Below are 9,151 nucleotides of genomic sequence, written 5' to 3' on the forward strand. Positions count from 1 at the left end.
AGCATGTATGAGTGGGGAGGAGCTGCATGAAGAGAGGCAAATGGAGAGTATAAAAATGAAGGAAGCTGGGTGTGGTGGCTCACGCCTGCAATCCCAGTAATTAGTGGGACCAAGGCGGGTGGATTACTTGAGCTCAGGAATTTGGGACCAGCCTGGGAAACATGGTGAAACCGTGTCTCTACAATAAAAAAAAAAAGAAAGAAAGAAAGAAAAACAGATCTGGGTGTGGTTTCAGGCACCTGTGGTCTTAGCTACTAGGGAGGCTGAGGCTGAGGTGGCAGGATCACCTGAGCCCTGGAAATTGAGGCTGCAGTGGACTGTGATCATGCCACTGCACTCCAGCCTGGACGGCAGAATGAGAACCTGTCTCAAAAAAAAAAAAAAAAGGGAAATGAGATCCATTGCAGTACGTGGAATGTGAGTTCTGAGAATAAGTGAACAACACTTTTCCTTTATTTACTACATAAAGTCTTTTTATGCACCATTCCTAGGTTTTAGGGCAGACAACTCAGGAATTCCAGAAGTGCATTCTTTATTTTATTGGTCATTTTAAAGGGAGTGGTATGGAATGGTTTATCATGTGGTAGCAATTTTTCACAGTTCTTTTCTACTTGCCTTACAGGAATAAGAAGATGATGAAAAGATTATTGACAATAGAGAAGTAGCAACGACCTGCTTGAATACAATGTAAGAGACCGGATTTATAAAAGTCTCTTGTCTGTTCTCTATCAGGAAGGACAAATGGTGGCGAGCCTGTAGATGACTTGCATCCCAGTCATTGCCATGCAGTGTCCGGTGTCTCCCAATGCCTTTAGTACTGACTTACTAAATATTTAGCTGTACAGAATACAATTTGGCTTTGTTTTAATAGACTCTTTTTTGAAACTGAAAACTTGAGTGAAAAGTATAGAGTTTCCATATATTCCCATGTACACAGTGCTGCACTCCCCCTCTAGTTTCCTCTGTTATTAACTTGCATCAGCATGCTACATTTTTTACAATCGATGAGGCAGAGCTGGGTGTCGTGGTGTTCACCCGTAACCCCAGCTACTGTGGAGGCTAAGTCAGGAGGGTCACTTGCGCCCAGGAGGAGTTCAAGGTTGTAGTGCTGTATGATCACACCTGTGAATTGCCACTGCACTCCAGCCTGGGCAGCATAGTCTTTAAAAAAAAAAAATGAGTCAATATTGATATGTTATTATTATTATTATTTTTTGAGATGGAGTCCCGCTCGTGTCACCCAGGCTGGAGTGCAGTGGCAGGATTTTGGCTCACTGCAACCTCCGCTTCCCATGTTCAACTGATTCTCTCTCTCTCTTTTTTTTTTTTCATTTTTTTTTTAGATAAAGACAGGGTTTCACTATGTTGGCTAGACTGGTCTTGAACTCCTGACCTCAGGTGATTCACCTGCCTCGGCCTCCCAAAGTGCTGGGATTATAGGCGTGTGAGCCACCAAGCTGGCCCAGGTTCGAGTGATTCTCTTGTCTCAGCCTCCCGAGTAGCTGGGATTACAGGTGCACATCACCACAACCAGCTAATTTTGTTTTTGGATTTTTAGTAGACACATAGTTTTACCGTGTTGGCCAGGCTGGTCTTGAACTCCTGACCTTGGGTGATCCATCCACCTCGGGCTCCCAAAGTGCTGGGATTACAGGTGTGAGCCACTGTGTCTGGCCTCTTTTTCTTTTTCTTTTTTTTTTTTTGAGACTGAGTTTCGCTCTTGTTACCCAGGCTGGAGTGCAATGGCACGATCTCGGCTCACCGCAATCTCTGCCTCCTGGGTTCAGGCAATTCTCCTGCCTCAGCTTCCTGAGTAGCTGGGATTACAGGCATGCGCCACCATGCCCAGCTAATTTTTTTTTTTTTTTGTATTTTTAGTAGAGATGGGGTTTCACCATGTTGATGAGAATGGTCTCGATCTCTTGACCTCGTGATCCACCCGCCTCAGCCTCCCAAAGTGCTGGGATTACAGACGTGAACCACCGCGCCCGACCTCTTTTTCTTTTTTAAAAATTTGTTTATGTTTGAGACAGGGTCTGGCTGTGTCACCCAGGCTGGAGTACAGTGGCATGACCTCAGCTCACTGCAATCTCCATCTCCCGGGTTCAAACCGTCCTCTCATCTCAGCCTCCTAAGTGGCTGGGACTACAGACACACACCTCTGCGCCCGGCTAATTTTTTAAAAAATTTTGGTAGAGACAGGGTTTCACCATGTTGCTCAGGCAACCAGCATGGTTCAAAACCATTGAACTCCTGAGCTCAAGCAGTCCACCCACCTCAGTCTTCCAAAGTGCAGGGATTATAGGTGTGAGCCACAGTGACTGGCTATTTAATTATTATTATTATTATTATTATTTTTGAGATGGAGTTTTGCTCTTGCTGCCCATGCTGGAGTGTACTAGCGCAATCTTGGCTCAATTCAACCTCTGTCCCCCGGGTTAAAGTGATTCTTCTGCTTCAGCCTCCTGAGTAGCTGGGATTACAGGCATGCACCACCACACCCAGCTAATTTTGTATTTTGAGTAGAGACAGAGTTCTTCCATGTTGGCCAGGCTGGTCTTGAACTCCTAACCTCAGGTGATCGCCTGCCTTGGCCTCCCAGTGTTGGGATTACAGGTGTGAGCCACTGTGCCTGGCCTTATTTTATTATTTTTTTACAGAGATGTGGTCTCACCATGTTTCCCAGGCTGGCCAAACTTCTGGGCTCAAGCCATCTTCCCACCTCAGGCTCCCTGAGTGCTGGGATTACAGGTGTGAGCCTCTACACCCAGCGGATACATTATTATTAACTAAACTCTGTAGTTCATATTAGGTTTTATTGTTTGTGTTCTACATTCTATGGTTTTGACAAATGTAAAATGACGTGTGTATAACATAGTATCATACAGAATAGTTTCACTACCTTAAAAATCCCTTGTGTTCCACTGATGCTTCCCTCCCCCGAAGCCCATACACTGGAAACCATAGATCTTTTATTGTTGCCATAGCTTTGCCCTTTCTTTCTTTTCCCTCTTTCTTTCTTTTTCTTTCTTTCTTTCCTTCTTTCTTTCCTTTTCTTTTCTTTCTTTCTTTCTTTTCTTTCTTCTTTCTTTCTTTTCTTTTCCTTTCTTTCTTTCTTTCTTTTTTTTTTTTTTTTTGAGACGGAGTTTCGCTCTTGTTACCCAGGCTGGAGTGCAATGGCGCGATCTCGGCTCACCGCAACCTCTGCCTCCTGGGTTCAGGCAATTCTCCTGCCTCAGCCTCCTGAGTAGCTGGGATTACAGGCACACGCCACCATGCCCAGCTAATTTTTTGTATTTTTAGTAGAGATGGGGTTTCACCTTGTTGACCAGGATGGTCTCGATCTCTTGACCTCGTGAGCCACCCGCCTCGGCCTCCCACAGTGCTGGGATTACAGGCTTGAGCCACCGCGCCCGGCTCTTTCTTTCTTTCTTTCTCTCTCTTTCTTTCTTTCTCTCTCTCTTTCTTTCTTTCTTTCTTTCTTTCTTTTTCTTTCTTTCTTTCTTTTTCTTTCTTTCTTTCTTTCTTTCTTTCTTTCTTTCTCTTTCTTCTTTCTTTCTTTTGTTTCTTTCTTTCTTTCTTTGTTTCTTTCTTTTCTTTTTCTTTCTTTCTTTCTTTCTCTCTCTCTCTCTTTCTTTTTTTCTTTCTTTCTTTCTTTTCTGCTCAGTCACCCAGGCTAGAGTGCAATGGTGCAATCACAGCTCATTGTAGCATTGAACTCCTAGCCTCAAGGAATCCTCCTGGTTCAGCTTTCTGAGACACTGGGACTAGAGGAGTGTGTCACCGTACCCAGCTAGTTTTGTTTTTTAATTTTTAGTAGAGACAGGAGTGGCACTATGTTGGTGAGACTGGTCTCAAACTGGCCTCAAGCCATCCTTCTGCCTTAGCCTCCCAAAGTGCTGGGATTACAGGCATGAGCCAGTGTGCCTGGCCCATCATAGCTTTGCCATTTCCGGAATGTTGTATATACTTGGTATTGTACAGTGGACCTCTGACAGTGTGTAGCCTTTTCATATTGGCTTTCACGTAGCAATATGTAGTGAAGATTCCTCCATGTGTTGTCATGGCCTGGTAGCTCATTTCTGCCAAAGTGTTTTTAAAAGTGGCTGTAGCGTTTTGTATTCCCATCAGCAATGAATGAGAGTTCTTATTGCACCATATCCTTGTTAGTATTTGGTATTGTTTTGGATTTTAGCCATTCTAAGAGGTGTGTCGTAGTATCTTATTGTTTTTCCACACTTGATCTTAGCCAAAAGGCCGACAAATGCTAAATATCTATTTTTTTTTTTGAGACAGAGTCTCACATCATCACCCAGGCTGGAGTGCAGTGGTGTGATTTCGGCTCACTGCAACCTTTGCCTCCTAGGTTCAAGTGATTCTCGTGCCTAAGCCTCCAGATTTTCTGGGACCATAGGCACACGCTACCATGCCTGGCTAATTCTTGTATTTTTAATAGAGACGGGATCTCCCCATGTTGGCCGGGCTGGTCTCAAACTCCTGACCTCAGGTGATTTGCCTGCCTCTGCCTCACATAGGACTGAGATTACAGATGTGAGCCGCTGTGCACAGCCAGTATCTCATTGTTTTAATTTAAAATTCAATAATGATATGAAATAGAGCATCTTTTCATATGTTTATTTGCCATCTGTATATCTCCTTTGGTGCGGTGTCTAGTCAGGTCTTTTGCACAACTTTTTTTTTTTTTTTTTTTGAGACAGAGTTTCACTCTTGTTACCCAGGCTGGAGTGCAATGGCGCGATCTCGGCTCACCGCAGCCTCCGCCTCCTGGGTTCAGGCAATTCTCCTGCCTCAGCCTCCCAAGCAGCTGGGACTACAGGCACGTGCCACCATGCCCAGCTAATTTTTTGTATTTTTAGTAGAGACGGGGTTTCACCATGTTGACCAGGATGGTCTCAATCTCTTGACCTCGTGATCCACCCGCCTTGGCCTCCCAAAGTGCTGGGATTACAGGCTTGAGCCACCGCGTCCGGCCTTTTTTGCACAATTTTTATTTTTTAACTTATTATTTCCTTTTTATTGAGAGAAGGTCTTGCTCTTTTATCCAGGCTGGAGTGCAGTGGCATAATGATGGCTCACTGCAGCCTCTATCTTCTGGCTCCTCCCACCTCAGTCTCCTGAGTAATTGGGACCACAGGCACACGTTACCATCCCTGGCGAATTTTTTTTTCTTTTTTTTTTTTTGGTAGAGATGGGGTTTTGCTGTGTTGTCCAGGCTGATCTCAAACTCCTGGGCTCAAATGATCCATCAGCTTTAGCCTCCCAAATTGCTAGAATGTTGGCTGGCCTTTGTGCACATTTTTAAATTGGGTTGTCTTCCTTCTGAGTTTTAAGAGGTCTTTGTATATTTTGAATAACAGATAGCTATCAGATATATCTTTTGCAGATAATTTTCTCATTTTTCTTTCCTTCTTTTTAAATGTCACTTTATTCTTGTTCATGTTTCCAAAGAGAAGCCTAATGTAATTCTTATCGTTGTTCCTTTATAGTTAGGGTGTTTTTTTCTCTTACTTCGGGATCTTCTATTTGTCTTTGTTTTTCTGTAGTTTGAGTATGATATGCCTAGGTGTTGAATTTTTGGTTTTTATCCTGCTTCCTGTCTCTGAGCTTCCTTGGATCTGTGGTTTTATATATGCCATAAATTTTGGGATATTTTCAATCATATCTTTTTTTTTTTTTTTCTTTTTTTTTGGGGGGACGGAGTTTCGCTCTTGTTACCCAGGCTGGAGTGCAACGGCGCGATCTCGGCTCACTGCAACCTCCGCCTCCTGGGTTCAGGCAATTCTCCTGCCTCAACCTCCTGAGTAGCTGGGATTACAGGCACGCGCCACCATGCCCAGCTAATTTTTTGTAGTTTTAGTAGAGACGGGGTTTCACCGTGTTGACCAGGATGGTCTCGATCTCTTGACCTCGTGATCCACCCGCCTCGGCCTCCCAAAGTGCTGGGATTACAGGCTTGAGCCACCGTGCCCGGCCCTTCCAATCATATCTTAACGTATTTCTATTCCTTTCTCTTTTCTGGTATTTTCATTACATATATGAAACTTTTTTGTAATTCCCTCACAATTCTTGGATATTCAGTTCTGTCTTTTTTTTTTTTTTGAGATGGAGTCTCACTCTGTCACCCAGGCTGGAGTGCAGTGGCTCAATCTTGGCTCACTGCAACCTCCACCTCCTGGGTTCAAGCAGTTCTCTGCCTCAGCCTCCTGTGTGGCTGGGATTACAGGCACCTGCCATCATGCCCAGCTAATTTTTGTATTTTTAGTAGAAACGGCCGGGCACAGTGGCTCAAGCCTATAATCCCAGCACTTTGGGAGGCCGAGGCGGGTGGATCACGAGGTCAAGAGATCGAGACCATCCTGGTCAACATGGTGAAACCCCGTCTCTACTAAAAATACAAAACATTAGCTGGGCATGGTGGTGCGTGCCTGTAATCCCAGCTACTCAGGAGGTTGAGGCAGGAGAATTGCCTGAACCCAGGAGGCGGAGGTTGCGGTGAGCCAAGATCGCGCCATTGCACTCCAGCCTGGGTAACAAGAGTGAAACTCCGTCTCAAAAAAAAAAAAAAAAGAAATGAGGTTTCACCATCTTGCCCAGGCTGGTCTTGAACTCCTGACCTCGTGATCCACCTGCCTTGGCCTCACAAAGTGCTGGGATTACAGGCATGAGCCACCGCGCCCAGCCAGCACTTTTGATTTCTGTTAGTATTTTCTTCTAATTTCTATCACTTTATTTTGATTCTTACAGTTTCTGTCTTCCCACTTGCATTACTCATTTGTTTTGTATCTTGTCCACTTTTTCTGTTAGAGCCCTTAGCATATTAATCAACACTGTTTTAAATTCCTGGTCTGATAATTCCAATGTCTCTGCCATATTTTAGTCTGGATCTGATACTTGCTCTGTCTTCAAATGATCCACCCACCTCATTTATAGTTATAAAAATAAGTATATATTTTGTCTCTTCCCCCCACCTCTCTCTCTCCATATATATATATCTATATATATCTATATGTTTATATAAATATATATTTATTTTTATAAATATAAACATATATATATAAACATATATATATATATATATATAGAGAGAGAGAGAGGTGGCAGGGGAAAGACAAAAATTTATATATATATATTTATTTATAAACCAAACTTATATAAAAGAAAGCCATGTGCCAGGTGCGATGGCTCACGCCTGTAATCTCAGCACTCTGGGAGGCCAAGGAGGGTGGATCATTTGAGGTCAGGAGTTTGAGACCAGCCTGGCCAACATGGTGAAACCCACATCTACTAAAAAGCAAAAATTAGCTGGGCATGGGATTGCGGACAACTGTAGTCCCAGCTACTCTGGTGGCTGAGATAGGAGAATTGCTTGAACCCAGGAGGTGGAGGTTGCAGTGAGCCGAGATCCTGCCACTGCACTTCAGCCTGGGCAACAAAGCAAGACTCTGTCTCAAACAAATGCTGAAAATAAGTAAATAAAAGGAAACCAGGAACTTGTTTTGTGGAGGTTTCTTCTTTGGGCTTCTACTACATTAAGTTGTGATTAATATCTGCCTGTCTATCTCTCCAATATTGGAATAGCAGTTTGTCCTGTGACCTCAGTTCTCTGTTGGATTTAAAAAGAGTTCTTTCCCAGTTTGGTCAGCTCTTTTCTTGCTAGACGAGAAATAATAATTTGTTCTTATTCCAAAAAGAAGCTTATGCAGATACAAAATGGAACCTTTTTTATTTTTTGAGAAGTCTCTCTCTGTCACCCAGGCTGGAGTGCAGTGGCACGATCTCAGCTCACTGCATCCTCCACCTCCTGGGTTCAAGTGATTCTCCTGCCTCAGACTCTGGAGTATTTGGGATTACAGACATGCGCCACCATGCCCGGCTTTTGTGTTTTTGGTAGAGATGGTGTTTCACCATATTGGCCAGGCTGCTCTCAAACTCCTGACCTCGCAATCCACCCGCTTTGGCCTCCCAAAGTGCTAACATTATAGGTGTGAGCCACCGCACCTGGCCAATAAACAGTATTTTACAGAACCTTCTCAATTAAGGCTAATTTAGTGAGTTATGTATAAATGCCTAAGTTCAAGCAATGCTCCTGTCTCAGCCCCCCAAGTAGCTAGGACTACAGGCGCTCGCCACCAACGCCAGTTAATTTTTTTATTTTTTAGTAGAGAACGGGGTTTCACCATGTTTGCCAGGTTGGGCTTGATCTCTTGACCTCGTAATCTGCCCTCCTTGACCTCCCAAAGTGCTGGGATTACAGGCATGAGCCACTGTGCCCAGCAAAACACCAGATTTCTTAATGGTTTATAGGTCTCAGGTCTCAGGTTGGAACTTGTAACTACTCTGTAGAGTGATACTTTGATACCATGTGACTATCTTGCTCCTTCCTAACCACTCTTCACTGTAAGATTTTAGCATCCAATGGTTATCCATGTTTGAATCTATTATTATCAAAATATTACCCAAAATTTTATAATTTTTTTTTCTTTTAAAGAGACAAAGTTTCGCTCTGTTGCCCTGTCTGGAGTGCAGTGGTGCAGTCTTGGCTCACTGCAACCTCCACCTCCTGGGTTCAAGCAATTCTCCTGCCTCAGCCTCCCGAGTAGCCAGGATTACAGTCATGTACCACCACATCCAGCTAATTTTTGTATTTTTAGTAGAGATGGTGTTTTACCATGTTGGCCATGTTGGTCTTGAATTCCTGACCTTAGGTGATCCATCTGCCTCTACCTTCAAAGTGCTGGGATTACAGGCGTGAGCTACCACACCTCACCCCAAAATATTAGAAGCTCTTATTCATTAGCTATTACTCCACTATTAAAAAAAAAACAAGGCCGGGCGCGGTGGCTCAAGCCTGTAATCCCAGCACTTTGGGAGGCCGAGGCGGGTGGATCACAAGGTCGAGAGATCGAGACCATCCTGGTCAACATGGTGAAACCCCGTCTCTACTAAAAATACAAAACATTAGCTGGTCATGGTGGCGCGTGCCTGTAATCCCAGCTACTCAGGAGGCTGAGGCAGGAGAATTGCCTGAACCCAGGAGGTGGAGGTTGCGGTGAGCCGAGATCGCGCCATTGCACTCCAGCCTGGGTAACAAGAGCGAAACTCTGTCTAAAAAAAAAAAAAAAAAAAAAAA

General features: G+C 44.0%; 1 long non-coding RNA gene across 1 annotated transcript in view; it reads left to right on the forward strand.

Moving 5' to 3' along the window:
* The first annotated feature begins 386 nt into the window (after positions 1 to 386).
* LOC116565496 overlaps positions 387 to 9,151 on the forward strand; it is a 13,531-nt gene continuing 4,766 nt past the window's right edge. Inside the window, exon 1 of the long non-coding RNA XR_004275468.1 lies at positions 387 to 687. This is a non-coding gene — a long non-coding RNA (uncharacterized LOC116565496). The remainder of the gene's footprint in view (positions 688 to 9,151) is intronic.

Source organism: Sapajus apella, unplaced genomic scaffold, assembly GCF_009761245.1.
Source record: "Sapajus apella isolate SASKATOON/1434 unplaced genomic scaffold, GSC_monkey_1.0 scaffold40, whole genome shotgun sequence".
In the NCBI taxonomy this organism is placed as follows: domain Eukaryota; kingdom Metazoa; phylum Chordata; class Mammalia; order Primates; family Cebidae; genus Sapajus; species Sapajus apella.